General features: G+C 35.5%; 1 protein-coding gene across 1 annotated transcript in view; it reads right to left on the bottom strand.

Annotated features, from left to right (window-relative positions):
- Window positions 1-22,372, bottom strand: part of Dach1 (dachshund family transcription factor 1) — a 364,433-nt gene that overhangs the window by 274,452 nt on the left and 67,609 nt on the right. The window lies entirely within an intron of this gene.

Below are 22,372 nucleotides of genomic sequence, written 5' to 3'. Positions count from 1 at the left end.
TTCAAATTTTCTAATGTTTTTCAGATTACAGAGGAGAGTAAATAGAACATGAAATTGTGGGTACAAGCAGTTTCAAGGCTCTGGAGGGAGGGAACTGGAACACTGGCCTAGCAGGTGTGAGGTTTAAGATTTAGTCATGAAGAAACAAAGTTTGAATTCCTCAGCAAGAAAAAAAGGAGAGCCTCAGTTTATAATTTTTAAAGTTTTTTCTTCTACATAGTTTTCAGATACTAATATTTTTAGATATGTATGAAAAGGTATCATGTAGATTAAAAATGACAGAGAGCTTCTGTTTTTTCTTTTTTTTTTGTTAGTTCCTACCTTCATATAAAGCAGACCCTGAAAACTACACCTTTAAACCACTTCCATTTCTACCCAGTAAAGAGACTGTATTTCTCAATGATTAATGAGTTAATCATTGGTAAATCAAAATATCACATTACTCTGCAATGAAGATATTCTAATATTTAAAACTTTATCAGAAAACTAACGTTATATCAATAAAAAGACTTAAAACACTTCCTGTGATGTTTATCCTTATAATAATTGAGAAAAATAGGAGATTTTCCCATAAGCTTTTTTTTTTAATTTTCAAGAATCCAAATGTCTATGTCTGCACTATAATGTGAAAAATCTAAGTTACAGTATTGTGTGGAGATAGTCAGTAGGGGAATAAAATACATAAGAATATAAAGAGAATCTGAATGCTCACATAATAAAAATTAATCATAGAGAATTGCTTTGGGGAGAATCATACACTTGACCCACATTGAAGACTGAAATATTAATCCATTTCTGTGACAGAGATCAAGCTTCATAGTCGCTTTTTATCCTCCTCATAATAGAAGCAACAGTTGTAAACCATAATGTTATAGTTCAAACAATGCCCCCCCCCAAGACTTCAAATTTATTATAGCATTCATCTCTAAGACAAAAGACCTGGTGTAGGAAAAAGCCCTTTTTAGCAAAAAGCATGGTTGTTATTTATGGCTCAGATGCAAAAAATGAGTTTGGGGAATTTATCAGAGATGAAGGTATGAAATGTTTTAGCTTGTTCTTCTCTCTCTAATCCATAAACCATTTTCTCAGCCACCCAAGTGAATTCTAATGGAACAAGAATGATGAAATAATATTTTCCTAGCCCTTTAACACTTTTTCTTCTGCATAACTTTCAGTGGGATAGCAAGAATATAGCTTTGAAAAGATAATATAAGAAGTATATAAACACTACTTTGCAATAAAATATGATTTAACCTCACAGCCAAAATTTAGCATTTTAATCAACTTAAACTTTTATATATTTAATTCTGGGTATTCCTGTTATCGCTGCTATTAGTATTATTATGGCTATCATAATTAGCATTTCAGAGTGTTAAGTATATTCTCATCAAAGTAATTCCAAAAACGTAAGCCTCATTACTGCCTCTAAAAGCCTGATGATTCTATCATGGTGCTCAATCACTTTAAATACTTTTAACCAGGGGCTATATATTCATTGCCACTCTTTTTGAAATAATACTTGCCATAATCAAAACAAAGATGACTTATAACCTACTTACTTTTTCCCCTCTCTGTCTGGAATGAGCACAAAGGTAAATAAAGGGGTCCAGGAGCTGGAGTGTAGCTTAGTGAGAGATCAGATCATTTGCTTATCTTGACCAGGCCTTGAATTTGATGCGCGAGAGGAGTGAGTGTATGCGTAATGTGAGAGGAGGAAAGAGAAATAGGGGTATTTACTTAATGTCCAGCCAGGGAGAGACTCCATGAAAGTAGCAAGAGTTGAAATGAAATAAACCTCAATATCGTGAATAATTCATTTTTTATTCTTACATATCGATTTCCTAAGATTAAAAGAAAATAGTCAATACATGTGATTGGAAAACATAAAATACATTATTTTTTCCTTCAAGAAAGTAAGGTGCTTATACAGTTTATTTTTTATAAAAGTTCTGTGCTCAGTGTGCTGAGTATCTGGGCTCAATAGGTGAGCTATACAGGTGTCATTTTTTTCTTTTCTAATTCAGAAAGGACAGGCTATTTCAGAAGAAAAGAAGGCAGTTAAGATATAAGATAGAATAATTCTTAATCCATAATCCTTTCCTGATCATTGTTTGGTTTGCATTATATTCTTTCTATTGTTGGCCAAATTTCTTTTAAATTGTTCAAACAGCTCAAGAAAAAAATGTGAACTGTATTGAGTGAGGTTTTAACATCATAATTTATGGAATTGAGGAGAATGGACCACTGTGTTATTTGATGCCTCCCATTTTTATTGCATCTTTGCTGAATGTTGGCGAACTGCCTTGTAGCCTTGCTGCTGTAAAGCCTTTGCTCTAATTTCTAACTGCACTGTGATACTTTATCTTGACCTAGGAACACAAGTCAATTCACTTCTATGAAGACATGCTGCAGTTATTACGGTTTTATAAATACATGTCAATTTATTATTCAGAACAAAATGTGCAAAGCAGTCAGTGAAAACACAGGAATTTGTTTCAAGTTAAGGCAGACAAGAAACCTGAGTCAGGGGACAAGACTCATTTGAGAATACAGTGTCATTGAAGGGTGCACTAACTTTGACATGAGCATATAAACATCGTACCTAAAGCCCCAAATGTCTTCCTGAAAGCCCTCAACATCCGATACACTCTAAACAAAATATTTAACCTAAGGTTCATTTTAGTAGACACATGGCTAACAGTGATCCTTTTCCCCTTAGTTATCAGAGCTGTGCTCTCAAAAATACTAGTTCTCAAATCTTTGCGGAATCAAAACACCTGTGGAACATCTTTAAAGCTACATGTTTTCAGGCTCCATCAAGTGTGAAACCCAATACTTCTAAAATTAGACAAAAGAAGTGCATTGTTGGTTCTTAACATGCTCTTTGTTGGATAATTGTGAACACTGGGGAGGGTCATTTTTCTGAAAACAGGAGGTATTAGCACATACTTTCTAGTTTTGTCAATATATTTAATTTTTCAAGATACCATGATTTTAGTATTTCTATGAAAGTTTATTCTTTGTATTTCAGATATAAAAGCCACAGTTCTCATAGGTTACTCTGACTTTAGCATTTTTAAGCAATAAATGATATTCCTCAGGAAGTCTTCCAGGTGACCAATGCCAGCTACTGGTTGAAATTTATATAGGTGACAGGATCTTGTACATAAAAGCCTCTCACAAAATAGCAAATGATTTACATGAAAAAAAAACCCTAAACTTTACTCTCTACTCTTCTATAGACAATATGCTTTCTTACTCCAGAAAAGGCAAGATTTAATACATTACCCTTTGGGATTCTAATCAGAAACCTATAAACAATATATAACTTACAAATGTATTACAGTGTATTAGAATATTTTAAGTACAGCTTTACAATTTTAAATCAATCCTGCCATTCAGTTTTTATTATTTATCTGCAATTTCTCCATATATTAAATGCCACCAGGTTGAGTTAAGCAATAAAAAGTTTAAAAGAGTAGAACCTGAACTTCTTAGAAATTCATTTGCATTGCTGAGCCTGAAAGCATTGCCTTCTTGTGCTTTTAGTTTGAGAATGTCTTGTTGGAGGCTTTGGCTATCTTCCTCAGCTGGTACAATGAACTTCATATCTTCACACTGTGGAGCAGCTTAACAAACCTCAGAGTTTGCTGAAGCTCATTCTGATAGTTAAGAAATGGAAAGTTCAACATTTGCCATCTTAATATTCTGTCATCTCTTTATAAAGGGTGCTCTGCTGTGTATTATAGCTGAATTATTTGTTATCGTTCCTCAAATCTTAATATCTTAAAACCATGTTTTAATTCTATTTAGATATATTTTTAACCTTTCATAACCTGGTATTACTTTTCCCCAGTCTAAGGCTAAAGTAAATAAAGAAGAAAAGTCCTCAAAGATGAATTGACTTCTTGGAAAGGATGCTGGGATGGGATTCAGGAACTTGAACAGCAAAAGTATTTATTTTACAACTAAGATATATAGCCAGATCTCACTGATTTCTACATACATCATGGTACAAAATTTAGCTAAATTACATAACAGTTTTTATTGTAAGAAAACTATATCAAAACGTGCTTAGGTGATAAATGTGATTTATCTTTTAAAATGTTCCCCAAAGAATATTATCATTAACATTTTATTTCAGAGATGATATAAATCTGTATTAAATAAAGCTACTGAATTTCATGTACTAGTAACTCAGGATTCAGACTTTTTCAAAATATTCAGTACCTGTAGCATATGGATTTTTTTTTTCTTGAGTACATTATTTTTGCTGTAAGACTGTTCTCATTAGAATGGAATTTGTGTTAACTTCCCTGTTAGGACTTACTAATAGGATTGCTAGCAATTATTATACTGAAATGAAATCAGCACAAACTATTAGATCTGTTTAAACAAGTTAAAAATAAACCTTGATTAAATGTTCTTTTATAAGAAGCTGCTCATTAGGACTACATGGCCTTCAGAAAAATTGCTGTTTCATTAACATCAAAGAATAGACTGAGTTTAAACTTGCTCAACTAAAATGTATGGTAGAAAATAAAGCTTAAAATATTTTGGATAATGAAATCATAGAAATAATCTTTCATTTAGATCTTCGTTTAGTCAGTTTAAAGAAATATACCCTTAAGAATGAGAAGAATTAATAATAAGAATTGCAAAGAACATTATCAAAAAAAAGTTTTTAAAAAAGCAACAAAAATATCTATCCTGAAGTGATATGTTTCATATAAGTTGAAATATACCTGACTTAAAGCAGTCACTCGACCATTTAAATACAAAGGAATTTATCAGCTTAAATATTCTCACATTTACTTTTGAACAAAAACAAAAAAGCAAAAGCAGACAGCAAACAACAACAGCAAAAAGCTTAATCGGTAACTATGAAAGCAGGAGAGAAGAGATAGCACCTTACTGAGAAACACTTGAAGGAAGGGTGAGAATCCAGAAATGGCAGTAAACTGCCTTTTGTTACAATGGACAAGGAAGCATGTACAGGCTGACTGTGGAAAAGCTATAATATTTATGACGGATACAATTAAACTAAGACAAAATGTTGAAAACTGTGAAATAATATGGATAAATAATGTTTTTTTTTTACTTTGCTAGTACTACACACACATAGACACACACACACACACACACACACACACACACTTCTTTCCGATAAGAGGGAAAAATAAACAAAGATAAGAAGAGTAAGTGTTAGTTGCACATTGTCTTCACAGATGAAGATGGTACATGATAAAATTTGCCAGGCTTGACTTTAAAATCCCAAGAAAGTCAGTCATTATTAAAAGTAGTGATAGTATGTCATTTAATGGTTATAAGATACTGAACTGCCTAAAAATTAGAAATACTACATCTGAATGAATTTCCATAAATAAAATGATACTCTTTTGAATACAACCTGCATTATTTTGGACAAAAAAAGACTACGTCAATTTAATCTCTTCATTAGATTCATATCCTCTGCAATATTCCAGCGCTCAGCCTTTGCAGCAAGATGACTATGTTTTGCTTTAATTTTTCTGAAATCTTTTGGTTTAAGTAATTAATATTTCATAATTAAGAATCCCAAGATGTAGACAATAGATCCCTTGCAAGTCTGTGAGCATGCCTACAAGCAACAAAATCACACTTTGGCTGAAGCGTTTGTGTGTGTGTGTTTTGCACAATTTTTAAAAGTTTAACCTCTGTAGATCAATGTGCTTCCTTAAAAGACTTTAATAAATTAAAGTGCAGAGAGCTTTTTTTCACCAGGCAGAAAAAGCTGATGAGACAGGTTTAGTTTAATCTCAGGCAATAGAAGTCATTAACCATTCTCTCAGGGATTAAAATATAGCTTGCCCTTTTCTTCTCTCACTTATCATTAGCATCACTTTAATCTCCCAGCGTTTCGCACTGCTATTTTAATCATTACTTACTGCCTTTTGACAAGTGCAGAACATGCTTTTGCTCATTGAGGCAATATCCTGGTTTTAGCTGACAAATGTAGGGCATAATGTAAAAATATCAAAGTGACATCTCTTAAACACACCTTCATCATAAAAATCTCCAAAGTTACAACCTCCCTTTGTCTAGTCTTTCCACGGAAATTATCATTTGAAAGGTTTATATCTCAAATAAAGAACAAAAAAAATTTTTTTCTTCTAAATACAAAAGGAAAAAAAAAAACCTAGTACGAAAAAGTAAATAGGTTATAGAAACAAGTATTGGAATAGGCACAGATCTGCAGCTCACTTTCTCAAAAGCATATGGCCACAAACCCCGATGTAAATCAGTTTGCTGCTTCAGTACAACTTTAAATTAAAACGTTATCCTCAAGTAGCTGAATGCTTATCATCTGATGCGCATGATCATGGACACAGTGCATCTACCCTAGACTGAATCAACATGAAGTACTGTGGTGACCATGCCCTGTTCTATTATTTTTAGAATCTATATCACATTCTGCAGAACACCCCATCTGAAGTCATTCTCGCAGAAGACGTGGGTGCAAATAACAGGCGTTAACCACGATATCAGTGTGGAACATCTTGAAAATGCACTAAGAATGCTACAGCTGAACTGTGTTGCATTTTGTAAATTGTTATTTTAAGGAAGAGGAAGGCCATATGATATTTGTTACCCCTTTTAAAGAACCTATTGGCATCTGCTTTGATGTAGAGCAACTCTTTAATCTAATCTGCCTAAACCTGGGGACGAGGACAAATTTAAAACAAGTCTCCTGGGATATAGGAAGTTAAATTTTGTATTCTTTTACCACAAGGTTTATAATTGAGAAAATACATGTATATATATATGCTAACCTCTCCAACATATTCAATTGTAACTTAAAGATAATCCAAAATGAAATGGTTGATAAATATAAAACCTGACGTTCTAAACTGAAGCACCGATTTTTTTGGCGCTGATCACTCACACTTGGCCCCAAGCCCTTTAATCTAGTCCATCTGTAATGATCTCACAGTACTTTCAACCATTATTTAACTGTAAGAAGAAAAAATATGTTGCTCTATATGTTTCGACAATAAAATCCCTTCCTAAGCTTCACAAAGCAGAACAATTCATTATTTGATCTCTTTCCAGGTTCAAAGTCTGTCTTATTACAGTACTTCAAAGAAATATGTAATCAAAGACAAACAGCTGTGAAAACAATCTTTTATTACTTTATTATCATTGAGAATATATCTTTGGAAGAAACCAATGGCAATGGAATACAAATAATCTTCATAAAGGTTGTTGTTTTGAGTGTGTTCACAAACTGTGCTCATTTATCTTAAAGCCTTTAATTTTATTTCTCATAAATAGTGCAGAGTCCAGTGGTTTTATTGTCTGCTCCCCTAAAAGCCACCCGAATGAACAATGGTATCTACAAGTAAAGAGTGTTCCATTCTAATATCAAACAAATGATTTTAATAAACACATTTCCAAAATGATAATCAGTGATGTGACCCTTCTGAGTTGACATGTGCCTGGAGTGAGATCCCATTTTCTGATGTTAGGACTAATCAGTGAGACTTGCAACTTCCATGGAATGAGATGGCAGTCCCATTATGCCATCTAGACTCCAAATGGAGCACCAACACCACTCTCTAAACGCAGATGCTAAATCACACAATTCATTTCCTCTGTGGTAGCTACACTGCCCACACCATTCCCATATTCTACACAGCACACAAAATTCTGGTCCCATTTCTACTTTGTAGCATGAATCACTACTATGATCGTCATAGTAGAAAGACTGTGTCATATGTTAGAAAGATTGTCATATGTTGTTTGCATGGGTATGACTCCCTTGTTTCGGAGACTTGGATAAGACAGTGTATGTGTCAGAATAAAGGTGATGGTGTCCTAACCATTCCTACAATACAGAGTGTGCAGATAGAAGAAACAAGTATCTCTCAAGGACATATTTTGTGATAAAAGCCTTATATGTTATGAACTGCTGTGCTGATGCCAGTTGCCTAGAAAGGCATTATTGTGAAAACCCGAGAGATGTAGGAATTGAGTTTGAAAAGTTAAGAAGCTTTTAATGTATTGCTGGATTGATATAACTCCTGAGCTGTGGTATTTTTTGCACAGGGCTAGAACAGGCTTTCTAGGCACTCTTCCTCCAATGATCTTGAAAGAAATGGCATTCTCTTAAAGCGTCCTAGTCTTCTTCATTAGACCCTAAGGCATGATTATAAGAATCAGGGACAAAAAGGGGCCTTATGAACTTTCTGGGAAACTAAAATGGTGGGGATGGGACATTAACCAGGTGGCAATGCATTCACCATGCAAGCACAAGGATCTAAATTTGATCCCAAAAGTCCATGTTTAAAAAGCCTAACACCGTAACACTATACTTGTGATACCCGAGTAAGGCAGGCAGATCCTGGGGAGCCCACTGACCAGCCAGCCTCGTCTATTTGCTAAACCCCTGAAGATTAAGGGACCCTATTTTAAAAACAAAGCTAGCAACGTCTGATAAAGAACAGTGAGCTTGACCTTCAGACACCACATACACATGAACAACCCATGTGTGCCTGTGAAGGCATGAGCACATGCACCGGGGAAATGATGACTCATTGATTAGAAAAATATCTTGGTTTTCAAGCATTTCCAGAAGAGTACTAGACCAAGGGGGCAATGTGGTTTCTGCGCCATCACTCTTACCAGAAAAGAGAAAGAGAGAGAGAGAGAGAGAGAGAGAGAGAGAGAGAGAGAGAGAGAGAGAGAGAGAGAGAGAGAGAGAGAGAGAATTGGGGGTTAAACATGAAGAGTGAATGGGGAGGGTGGGGGATTAGACAAATAACAGCAACTATCAGAGTTCTATGATCACATCAGGAAATAGGCAAATTTGGTCCTGGAAATGAAGTTTGATTAGTCAACTTCATTCCTGCTATCTCAGTAAAATTAAACTTGTTGAAAGGCTTTTCAAGTTATGACTCTCCAAACAAATGTAGGTGCCTAAGACATACTGCCTACCAAGACACTTGCGCTACTACTAACAGCTTCTATTTATCTGTAACATCCTGTTTCTTGAAACGAGAAGTCTGAGCTGAACAGTTATCACAGACTTCACTCTGTATCTTAATATTAACTGAAGGACATTGACAGAGGATGGGAAAAACAGGCCTACAACAGGTTGCACAGAGTACAAATCAACCGGAATTTCTTGTTATTGAAGATAAACATAACTGAAGAAGAGGAATTTCATCATTGTTCATATTGATAGAAAGCTGTACCTCAAAACCCTGAAGAAAATGTAACGACTCCTGTAGAGTCTTGATTTTTGGCAGCACAGCCAGGTTCAATGTTACTGGTTACTAAATAAACAGCATCAGAATTGGAAATGCATGTAACGCATGACTCAATTTCCATAAAAGTTCATTTCCTGACTTTTCATTTGATTGCATCAAAAGTTATTTGGTAAGAGAAGCAAACCAAAGTCAGTCACTCCAGGATCAGAATAATTAAGCAGTCATTTGACCAAACATTTCCTTCCTTCCTGTGTATTCTCAGAGTCACTATGGCACTACAGATTTTAACAGAATATTTTAATGGACAAAATCTATAAGGAAAGTAGTCTGCAGTAAAATGTTTCACAATCTTGGGTGGCAGCAACATCATGAGGTCACATTTTACTGTTATTTATAAGTCGTGCTCACGACAAATGTTAGGATTTCAGGTCATTACAAAGGTCAGATTACAGATTTGAGACTCATCACCACTAACTTGCATTTATAGTAATTTTAATATAACCTGGGATGTGACTTGGTTTCTGAATATAAGGAGCAACCTGAGAAAATTTAAAAGCGTGCCATTAGAACTTTGGGTACTTTAATACAATTGTTTGATTCACATATTTGTTGACAAAGAGTTCAATTGTTTAATACTAGATCTGCTTTTCTTGTTTGAGCAGCACTACAACAAGAATTAAAAAACAACTAATAACTGATTTTAAAAAATTCCTATGAGCTTTCGTCTTTTGCCTTCATTGCAAATACATCATTCATGAAATTATAGGAAGCTGCCTTGTTTTAGCTCCTTGAGAACACCATCTCACATATCATTTCATTTCTGAACAACACGTATTCGAATGGTGGTGCTATTCCACATGGAAAACTTGGCGTCCCTGACAAGTGATTTTGTTGCTTTTAGCTTGTCACTCATTGGTAACATTAGTTAGTCCCTTTTTTTTCCTTCAGATAAATGGCTCCAATCTACCCTCAACTCTAAATAACAGATCCCTTCTTCCTCATGCCCCACTAAAACCTTTCTCTAAGCATCAGGTGCCCCTTACATCCCGACAAAACAGCTAAAGTACATTAGTAAATTTCTCCCACCTGTGAGTCTCTTCCTCAGCAGTCCACCAATATCGTGCCATCTAGTCTTTCGGGTTTCCTTTATTCTTTCTATCCATCAGATTAGTTGTCTTGGCTTGCAACATTCTCGCTGTCATTTTCTTGCATGTTCCCAGGAACAGGAACTGGGGGAACATGGTTACCTTCTAATGGGAGACAGAACACTGCAGCGAAGGGACGGGTCACTCGGGGACAGATTGCCATCGCATAGAGTAGTCATCAACACACAGTTTGCTAACATCAACAGTAAGTCTCGGTTTCCTCATGAGTAAAATGGAGATAGGACTGTTTGTCCAAGTCTGAAGGCCATTGCTATGATAAAATCTACAGAACTTTTACAATGCTCGTGGCTAGTGGCATTTTCCTCTTCCAGGAAACTGTGGGTGAATATGGCAGGATATGTTCTCGAATACAGCGCCATAGACCACTTTGAGCAATGTATGTATCTCTGTGTATCATTGTCCTTGTAGGACGACATCTACACATCACCACAGGAATAAAACTTCAAATGCAAACTCAAGATTACAATATAGTTTCCTTCGATTTTTCTTCTTTTGCTAGACAATGTACAAAATGCTTACCACCTCCATTAAGAATTTCACATCAAGCATTTATTATCATGGCTCGTTGTCCTCAACAGTATTTCCAGCATATATAAATTATTAAATAAATAAACTATAAAATGAATCTTTTTAAATTGAACCAGCATAATGAGTAAGGTAGAAAACCCTCTGAACGCACAGAGAAGGATCGATCATATGGGTCAAATATTAAATAATTCAGCTAGAATTATTTAGTCAGTATCAGAAGCTATTCTTCTGGAAATAGAGCTTTAAATATTTTTGATACTTTGATTTTCAGTTAACACAAACGAAATTGATTATTTCATGATGTATATTTTACTGATCTTTTAGTTAAGTATGGGCAAAAAATGTCTTATTTACATATGTAAATTTCGTCTTAGGGACCAATGAGAATCATCACTAACTCTTCATCCAACTTTCTATAGATTATACCTTCACAGTGTTAATGAGATGTCTCCAAATTTAAGAACAAAAGTTATACTCAAAAGTCCCATTGCGCCGGGCGGTGGTGGCGCACGCCTTTAATCCCAGCACTTGGGAGGCAGAGGCAGGCGGATCTCTGTGAGTTCGAGGCCAGCCTGGTCTACAAGAGCTAGTTCCAGGACAGGCTCTAAAAAAGCTGCAGAGAAACCCTGTCTCGAAAAACCAAAAAAAAAAAAAAAAAAAAAAAAAAAAAAAAAAAAAAAAACCCAAAAAAAAAAAAGTCCCATTGCAATGATAAATTTACAACAGAAATAACTACTGCTTTTAGTGGAAGTATGACAAACAAAAATATGTTCTGAAAATACAAGTTTTAAAAATCAACAACTTTCCCTCTATGTAGAAATTACATTTCAAAACATATAGTAAGCTGTTTACAGAATAAAATATCTATTTATCTATTAATCTATTCATCTATAATCTAGCTATATAAAGAAATATGTAAATCTAATAATTTAAGAGCAAAACGTTCAAACATTAACTTAGTAAAAGTAATTCTACTCTACTCTACAAGTTTGTTACCCTAGGATGCCCATTCATCCAATATGGCCTTCACTTATCAGACAATCCGTTTTAAAAGAAAGCCACTATAAGTGGATATAGTATGAAAACTGTTCGTTTTAGTACTTCAAGGAAACAGATTCAAGAAAGGAGGCTACTTCTGTCTTTCGGCAAGCTTTGGATACCATCCAACAAACCTAACTTTGCTGCCTTTCTGTCATGTTTAAGTTAAACTTTCTTGAAAATATCTTGAAATTTTAAGAGCCTAACATAAATTAAATCTTATATATCTAAAAGAGAAATTTCAAGAATTTGATGTGTATTTATATGAGAACTTTATTTCATTTGGCTCATTATATTTGGTAAAGGATACAGTTTTAATATCAGAAATTTAAAAGGCACAGGGAATAGCAAGAAAAATTACTTTGAGTAAGCAGATTAAGGTATCTGTTCCCCAAACTCATAAACTCTAAACAATGTCTACTGAGGAACTGCATGAAAGCGATGATGTGAGCAAGCTAGGTGGCTCCAGAAGATCCTGACACCAAACCTGACTTATACAGCCTGGTCTACAAGAGCTAGTTCCAGGACAGGCTCCAAAGCCACAGAGAAACCCTGTCTCGAAAAACAAAAACAAAAACAAAAACAAAACAAACAAACAAAAAAAAACAAAAGAATCAATTCCTGCAAGTGCTTCTTTGACCTCTTTAGATCTCTTGTCATAAATGCTCTCACACCACACACATAAACCCACACCACACACTCAGATATATTCACCCACATAACATGAAAAGTAACCTGTAAAAAAAGATGATATGGAGCTGGGCGGTGGTGGCGCACGCCTTTAATCCCAGCACTCGGGATGCAGAGGCAGGCGAATCTCTGAGTTCGAGGCCAGCCTGGTCTACAAGAGCTAGTTCCAGGATAGGCTCTAGAAACTACAGGGAAACCCTGTCTCGAAAACAAACAAACAAACAAAAAAGATGATATGGTTCTTACACAGTGCTACACCTAGAGTCTAAGCATTTGAAAACTCAACTGGTACAAAGAAAGAAGATGCTTCGTTCTGAATGGAATTGTCGAGGCCCTTCCCCCCTTTGCACCAGTTGTCATCTTCCCATATCACTTCCAGAGATGAATTCACACTCCAGAAAGTATTTTCTCTTTCTTGCTCCTTCCCATCCCTGTTGGGTCATTTATTCTCACTGGGTTTGTCTTCTTTCTAGCTCCCCTGTGCTGATCCCAGGTTTTCAATTGACCCCAAAGAATAATCTAGACTGACTTATCTACTCAGCAGTGGGCTACCTAGGAGCAAGTTCTTTTTGTACTCTGAGAAACCTGCACCCCTGCATCAAGTCCTGGCAGAGGGTGGAGCTATGCAAATGTTCTGAGAATGAGACAGTGAGTGGATAAAGGTAATGAGGATCAAGTGGGATAGCATATGTCAAAGGGTTCTCTAAATCATAAAGCATTTCATACTTTATTCTTGACCTAGCTTAGGGGAGAGGAGTCAGAGAGAGAAGAACGGAGTCATGACAGCTCCACTGTGAAATAAAGATAAATCAGGAAAAAAAAGGTTGGGGGACTTCTAAATAATAACCATGACAGCATACCAATATTCTAGAAATTAGGATGAGTTTGGCAAGTCAAGGGATTGAAAGAGGTTGATCATCGCTATGTGGAAATTTCTTCTCTGTGTTATAATATTTTATAATAAGTTTTATATGCAATCATTCAAAATATGTGGTATCTGTGACATTTTTATATTTTTATATTGACAATTACAAGTCAAATAATTCTAAAGTACATAATATATTTTAGAGAAAATATAATATATATCCCTAATACAAAATATAAACAAATATGAAGGATAGTAAGAACAATGGATATGCAAGAAAATATGGTATAGTCTTTAAATTTTGCTAGAACGTGATATAATCAAGTATCATGAGAAATATGTCTAAAATTCTAAAGTTAATTGTAGAAATTTGTTTTTTTCTAAGAAAGCACTCCCCTTTCTCTTTACCATACTCACACTCTCTCTTCTGAAAGGAATGAAAATTCCATAATTTAAGTAAAACCACTTTTGGTGCTTTTGTTGTTTTTTTTTTTTTTCCATCTTGCTCCTCTTGCTGAATAATAAAAAAATAAAACATTACAAAGAATAGTTTTCAGTTTACTAGACTTTTCAGTTTAGTGGTGTGGTCGTTGTTTAGAAGGCAAAAGACTGAAATTAAGAAAGTAGTGAGCCACACAGTATGCCATAGAGCAATAATATATTTCCAGATTTCATAGTGGCAAAGTTGGAGCACTGAACTGATCTTTAGTTGTTCTCTTTAGATTGTAATGTCATGAACACAGAAAGAAGCCGTCTCGGAGGCTCTCACTGGGAATGTCCCATGGGTCTTACAGAAATGGGACAGCCACTCCTCAGCCCTGAATTATTACAGAAAGACAATGCAGAATGCAGAGGTCAGAACTTGGGCATTCTTGTATATTCTAAGGATCATTAATTTTCTTTAAAATATCCCTTTCAAGTTTGACACCTGATTCATATGCTTGAAAAAAAAAAAAAAAACTCTCTAGTCTAGGGGAAAGGTTTCGATTACATATCAGTTAGCACTTTCAGTTTCTCAGAGGATTTTGAATTTATTTACGTTTTCTGACACAGACTATCCAAGAAGTTTATGGGCTTTTATATATGTGCTTTAAAATGTAAAAATCTATCAGTTCATACTATCTACAGACAGTTTTATTGTTACTCCATTGCTTGGCCTAGTGACAATTTCTGAACAGGTATCATCTATCTACGTAATACCGTTCATTAGATTCATAAGCTCAGGCAAAAGTGGAACTTTTTCCACTCATCTTTTATACCCCATTCTGAAAATACATTTGAATCATTGTTGTATTTTAAAATTAATATGCATTTTCTAATCTTACTGGCAATACCAGTGTCTAATTTCTCATAGTAGTCATAGAACGTATACTAATTATCATCCTCTACTAAAGAAAGTATATTTCCAAATCTCATACAGAGATTACTGAATGCAGCCCTGTACTGATGTTTACTATAGTACTTATTGGTTTCTTCAAATAGTCCTCTGGTACGCACTAAATGAATGTGTAATAACGGAAATGCAGTTCTTAGCGTCTCTTTGGGGAAGTGAAGTCAGTGACTAAGAAATTTCTCTATTGGTTGCATCGTGTTTGAGTTTTAGGCAAGATGTACAATATGTAACATTGTAGGCTACGACTGCAAGGTTTAGCAATGAAACATTGGTTAAACAAAGGTGAAATGATTTTATTCAATTTTCTCCTAATATGAGGACACCTCTCCGAAGGGAAAGAAACTGCTGCCAAAGGAAAGAAACTTTTCAGCAGCAAACCTCAAGGCATATGGTAGGAAGAATCAGTAACAAGAAACTGAGCAACACACACAAAGATGCAAAAGATCTGGGGCCCTAGTACTCAAATCAATGGATACACATACCTGTGTGCTCACACAAACACTGTCATTTGCACAAACAGAGGAGTTATGAAGTAGCACCAGAAGTATTAAGCCACACAAGAAAGTTTGGGTCTAATATGCAGAACTAAAAACGCTTGTTACAATTAGCCATCACTATTAACTTTCCTCATTCAGAAACTAATGTTACAGGTTAAGTCTTATAAATTTTATAATGATGTGCATTATGAAAGAGTCATAATGAAGCCTATGACTGGTGAGCTTTCCTAAAATTTTGTTATGTTAAATATTCCCACAGAAACAAATATATGAAACTCAGTTGGTACACAAATAAGCAAGACCTATGCCTATGCTTTCCTATCAAACTATAGACTGGGATCTGTAAAACACAAAATGCAGGCATTTAAATAATGGAAGGATTAAATTGATTCAGTAAATAGCTCTTGATACTTATGGTCCAAAAATTATACCAGGTAGCAAAAGAGAGAGTGAGAAGAAGAGCACTCCCACGTTCCAGAATCATGGTCTAGGGAAAAGGCACCAGGGAATGGAGAGCTACAATACTTTAGAAGGGAACACAAAGATGATTGTGGTCTACTTAAGCTGCCCTCAGTGATTAGGGAGGAACAGTTTCACAAGGTGTCACTGGAACTGGTATTTGAAGACTTTGGAGGAGTAAGAAGGAAAGACACAAAAATAGTTTAGTTCATATTCGTGAGAAAGGTCTTCTTGTCTTTGGACTGGCGTAAAAATAATTGCATAATATAAATTGTACGGTAATCAGTAAGTTTGTCTTAGCTGAAGTATGGGCATGCATGCACTTCCAAGTTCACACTGTGCCCAAAGTATTGGCATGAAAGCAAAATGGTGAAGGCAACAGAAAGACTGCTTCCTTGATGGGGCATGGAGATGACATGGTGAGTTTGCCTTTTACCTTGAAGGTGATACATGTCAGCACAGTCTTTAGATTGCTAAGGTGATGGTATCTATAAAAAATCTGTGTGCACCACCTCCATTCTCTTATGCCTAAGAAGTCTGACACTTCAACTTCTGGTGTGTGTAAGAATATGCCTGCTCCACACAAGTGCTCAGCAAACACCTTCAGTAAGTGATAGCAAAGAGAACTGACTGAAAGCTGAAATACAGAGTTAGAAAACACATGGAATGAGTAGGGAACTCACATAGCAAAGGAAGGTCATAGTCAGTTTTATTATTCTGATTTGGAACTTATACAAAGTAGTCCACATTTCTCTATTTCTTTGTGACTTTCATCCACTTATGTAAGAACAGTAAGCCTGGGTTAACATAATAAGACCTATATATCTCTTTTTATGTCTCTCAAACTGTTTCTAATCATTTGAGTTTAATCACTGCAATTAGATCAGTTCTCTTAGATGTCCAATGTCCTCTTCTATCCTTTTCTTTATATATTTGAATTCATCTAGACATGCTCATTATTCAAGGAAAGTTTTGTCATTATGAAGGACTCAAAACAGAAATAAATCCCTGAAGATTTTCTGATCTATTTCTTGACCTATTTAAAAAAAAAAATCTGGCCCCAGAGCCTTTATCTTAAAGGAATTTCTATCAGAATAAAATACACTGATAAATAGAAAAGTCACTCTCCAAATCACCTCAATCTCCTTTCAAAAAGCCTTTGGCCATGTATTGATCCACTGACAATATTTTCTCCTGGTAAAATAAATAAGTAGAGTGAGGACCAGTAGGAAAAGGAGAAAACTCTAAGTTTAAGAAATAAAACAGAAAATATCATTTAGGTAAAATAAAATATGCTAATGGAGGCCTCTGAAAACTATCCTGTTGCTTGCTTCTAGTTTCTGATTTAGAGAGTTGTAAATTACAAGCATTATGAACCACAAAGTTCTTGAGTTTTCAGATTTAACGTTTTTAACATTTATTGAGAAATCTTTTGCTATTTTGTGTCATATGATCTGAATTCAGCTTGTTTTTTCACTAGTTAGGAAGAAAAGCTGTCATGGGAGCCTGTCCTCACCTGCTAGTTAACCATTTAATAAAGAGAAAGTCAAATTCCACTGCAGACACACGTGATCACTAAGCATGTAAAAATCATCCTGCTTATGGGAGCCAGAAATAATGCCCTGCTTTAAAGCATGAATCATCATAGAAATCGGTTTCTAGGAAGTTTCCTTTATGTTGTTAAACTGTTTGGAAAAAAATAAAAGCGTAGGCTTCATGGTGCCATTCTTTGCAGCACTGTGGTTTTTATTATGCGTGCGCACACACACACACACGTGTACAGAGGTCAGAGAGCAGCTCCTCCCTCCCCAAGTGAGACCAAGGGATCAAATGTGGGTGGTTAGTTTGGCAGCAAACACTTTAAACTGACAGAACTATGTCTTCTGCCCCACAGTGCTGTTCTTTAATGACAATATTGTCTGTCTGATAATGTTAACATGTTCATCAAGCCTTGTGTACTCTTGTATAAAGAATATGTCTTCAAGTTATGTGCTGGATCACTACTTTCAATGTCGCTGAAAAGGTTCTGTTGACTGTTCTCAGCTCTTAGTACAAAGCCTGAAAGGCCCAGTGATTGCTAATGGGATATATGGTCAGAGTTAAAATCCTTAATCCCAATTCGTGGGAAGGGGACTTCATATCCTCTGCCCACCATCCCTTCGCTTACAACATATTTCTATTCTTAACTTCTATTTTACTCTCTTGTTTCTTTCCAACCACATGTGTTAGTGCTGCCTGTACAACATGTGCCAAAATCCCACAGCTAACCCCAGGTAGGCATGGTCCTTTTTTTCAACAAACAGGAGACATGTACCAGATAGTACACCATTTGGAATGCTCCAGGAGGTCAGTGGTAAGCCACAGCTTGGAACTGGAGGAGTTTGAGTAGCAGATGATGGTGAACAAAGGGACAAGAGAAGAAAGCTGCCTTAACAGGGACAAGTTGAAAGGTGCACAGAGAATCTATGACTTACAGGCAAGCCATAGGAATGAAATAAAGCCTCGCCAAATAAAATACACACTTAAGTCATCTATTTTAGTTGGAATAACAAGACATGGGTTTTTAAAAACACAATTAGCTTCTGCGTGTGTACATGAAACATTTAAGCCTCAAACAATAAATAAGCACTGTTGTGAACATAGATCAATACAGCTTCCATATTTAGGATACTTTGAAATTGCAAATGGTGAGCAGATGCTATTCTTGCCTTGCAGTCCAAAGGATGAAAAATAAAGAAAGTGGAAATGGACTTGGATGTGGCAGCTTCAAAGCTGGTGAGATTGGATGTACTTTGTCAAAAGAGAAGCCAATTAAAAGTTTAATTTCAACTCTGGTGACTCAGACCTGTTGGATAGACATGCCGTAATCACAACAGCAAGCAAAAGGGTTTATACAACTCAGTCTTTGTAACATACCTAAAAATGGTATTTCTGTCAACAATTAAGAACACCCCTGTGGATGTACATTTTAATCATGTAAAAGTACTTAAGGAACAGCACAAATTCTAATACTTTTTGCTTTCTGATTATTATGAAGTCCAACCCCTTTGTCCTGTGAACTGAGTCTCTTCATGGTGTGCGGAATCTAATATATTTTATAGAATGTGCCACGTAAAATTTCTACAAGAATTTCATAGAGAGAAAAAAAAAGGTTTGTACTGTTTCTTTTTGTTTATTGTGCTTGGTAAGCTTACAATACTTATTTAAACAATTCCTTGAAAAAAAAAATCTGACCCTTTTCTTCCTGGATGGAGGAATTTTCTCTGTCACAGAGTAATAGAGCTTGAAAACTTCAGCATCAGCAGGGAAGGTAGGCACTCCTTAGCCAGCCACTGTGAGAGGGAGCAAATGCAATTAAGGCTCCCACCAGGGAGAGGGCAGGAACAAAACCTGCTTCTGCACACAGAGCCCTTTCTTCAGTGTGAACTACAAGGCCTCACATCTTGTTGGTGAGATGCTTGCATTTAGGACAACACACTTTCGGATTTTCTCACAGCAGATCAAAGTAAATAAAGCAGGGGCCTCAAACAAAAGGGAAAACTCCAGTGTGCTTACATGACAAAAGGATTGCGGGGGGACTTACAAGTGATTGAAGGAATAGGTGACATTTTTTTAAAAAAAAAATTCAAACCAAAATCTTTAAGTACAGCTGGCAAATGAAGTCTAGTTGTGTCATTTACCTAGAGTGACAGACCACAAGAGGCTTGCCATCAATTTGAAATTTTCTCAAAAAGATGATCTTGCGATGCTATAGTATTTCTGTATCTCTAGTGACACATATTCTTTTTTGTCCCTTCCTAGAGTTGAGGACTTTCAAAGCCTAGAGTCGTGACAACTGATAAAAGATGTCATTAAAGTTATGAGCCTTCTGAAATCAGTGCATCAGAATATGCACAGCACTCTTGGGTTGGAGAGAGACGGAGCATCATTACACGTCCCTTTTTCTCCCGAGGACAGTAATCAGTCATAAAGCTGCGCCATTCCTTCAGATCAAGCCAACAGCTGGAAACTCCTCCATAACACTAAATTTAGTATGAACTCTCTACCAGAAACTAAGCATAAATTCCTAGGTCTGTAGTCTTATATAGTTATTTCATGCCCATAGTTTATCCTACTGCTGCATATAGTTCTTATTGACATTTGAGCAACTCTATAGAGGAAGGAAGGCTGGAATATCACCCCTTAAGAGTGCCAAATTAACTACAAATTAACTACTGCTGAACAAAAGGAGTGGAAATCTGGAATGCCCATGTCAATAAACAAAGGGTAGATGTTAGGGAAACTTAATAACTGATGGGAGCTTCAAATACAGCTTTGTTTTGGAATCATTTTCAGAAGTGCAGTAACACAGTGACTATCTAGAATTTAGTGGACCTTTGTTAGTCATGCATGTTTGTCTCTGTGTACATATATACCATACTTGCATGTACATATGTGCATATCTAGTGTGTTTATACCTGTGTTCATCTGTGAGTGTTTAGTGTGTATTTTAACTGATGTTCTGTTTTGGCAGATGCTGTTCAGCCACTATATTTTCCTGTTCAGGGGTTTGGCCCAGGAGAAGAGCTTGCCTAGCACTTGTGAGCTATTGAATACCATCCCCAAGACAGAAGCAATAACAACAACAAAAATTAAAAAATATTATCCAAAGTTATTAGCTAATATAAAAATTGCCTCAATGAAGCAGTGTGGAAGAGTTCTGTTAGTAAGGTTTATTCTGTTATATTAATAGCCTATTTAAGTCGGCCTGACTAAAGCAAACCATCTCTGGACATGCCTGTTGTTTTGTGCATTCATGTGTTTCTATATAAATATATATGTAGATTTGTGATTTTATATATATGTATATATATATATAAACATTTGTACCTACACATAGAAGCTGATTCCAACAATTTAGAATCAAGTCATAAATTTTAAATTTATAAATCAAATGTGGGAAGAAAATATGTAGTAAGTGCCACAGCATACTTTATGAAAACACAAATGTATACAAACAAACCTCTTTATCTCTCTGTATGGATTATATTTCTTGTTACTTTTAATTTTGGCTAGCAAATATTGAGACACTCAAGGATATGGAGGACATGTATCAGTAAAGCATCCAAATAATGATGTGTTAGAATTAATTTTAACCTTTCCCATGACATAACTGTTTGGGTTGTAACTTAAGAAAAAAATTGCTTTTTGAATACTTTTAAGCATTTATTTGGAATATTAACAAAATTAAGTTTAAATTTTTACGTCAGTGTTATTTCCATTCAACTAAACCTTTATTTAAAACTTTGTCTTCAAAAATCAAATAGACGCCAGATGGCGGTGGTGCACGCCTTTAATCCCAGCACTTGGGAGGCAGAGGCAGGAGGATCTCTGTGAGTTCGAGACCAGCCTGGTCTACAAGAACCAGTTCCAGGATAGTTAGGGCTGTGATACTGAGAAACCCTGTTTTAAAAAGCCAAAAAAGAAATAAATAATAAAAAAAAATATCAAGGAGACATCAACAAAAAAGATATTCTATTTACATCACATGGGTAAAAAAATGCCTCACATATTGAAAATAATCTTCAGAAAGGCACATTAGAAAGCAGACTGTGCTCAGTTCGGCAACCACCTTTTCCACACAGGAGTAAAGAAAGCTAAGTTAAACTTGCAGTGTTTCAGACACAAGTTGCCCTCGAAAACTGTTTTCCCCTGTTTACTTTCTAAAACATATAGCTTTTGTGTTGTTTTAGCATAAAATGAATAAATGAAGAAACTGGAAGGTATGATATTGAATTTGGCAACTACAAAATCAACATGAAACTGTCAATCACAGTTATTACACAGGTTCATTACATAACTGAATGTGAAGGTTAGAAACTATGAATTATACAGCCTAATTTATATATTAAAAAGTTGATCTTAGCCGGGCGGTGGTGGCGCACGCCTTTAATCCCAGCACTCGGGAGGCAGAGGCAGGCGGATCTCTGTGAGTTCGAGACCAGCCTGGTCTACAAGAGCTAGTTCCAGGACAGGCTCCAAAGCCACAGAGAAACCCTGTCTCGAAAAACCAAAAAAAAAAAAAAAAAAAAAAAAAAAAAAAAAAAAAGTTGATCTTAAAATTTTTTTCTTGAGCTAATGTCAGTGTTTTCCATGTAGAGTTCTATGTCTGAATCTGCCACATGTGTTGCCCATGTCAACGTATCATATACACACATTTCAAAAGTTTAGTCTTAAAGTATAGATATTTAGAAGGACTTGTATAAGCAATTGTTTCTGTTGCTCTAAGAGTATATTATGGAAATTAACATTTAATAATTTGTTGGGGATATAACTGTTGCAAAGCAAATAGTATTTAACTGATTTGTAGAAATGTCTGTGACATTCAGAAGTATTTGTATGTGAGTGATTGTTGAGTAACAAGACTCGGAGGCAAGAAAATTGCATTTCCTCATAGCATATTGCAACTGAATTAGAATATTGCGCAGACATAAACAATGCAATCA

The sequence above is a fragment of the Arvicola amphibius genome, chromosome 13 (genome assembly GCF_903992535.2).
Source record: "Arvicola amphibius chromosome 13, mArvAmp1.2, whole genome shotgun sequence".
In the NCBI taxonomy this organism is placed as follows: Eukaryota; Metazoa; Chordata; class Mammalia; order Rodentia; family Cricetidae; genus Arvicola; species Arvicola amphibius.
Note: the sequence above shows the minus strand (reverse complement) of the source record. Positions and strands in the feature narration are given on the sequence as shown.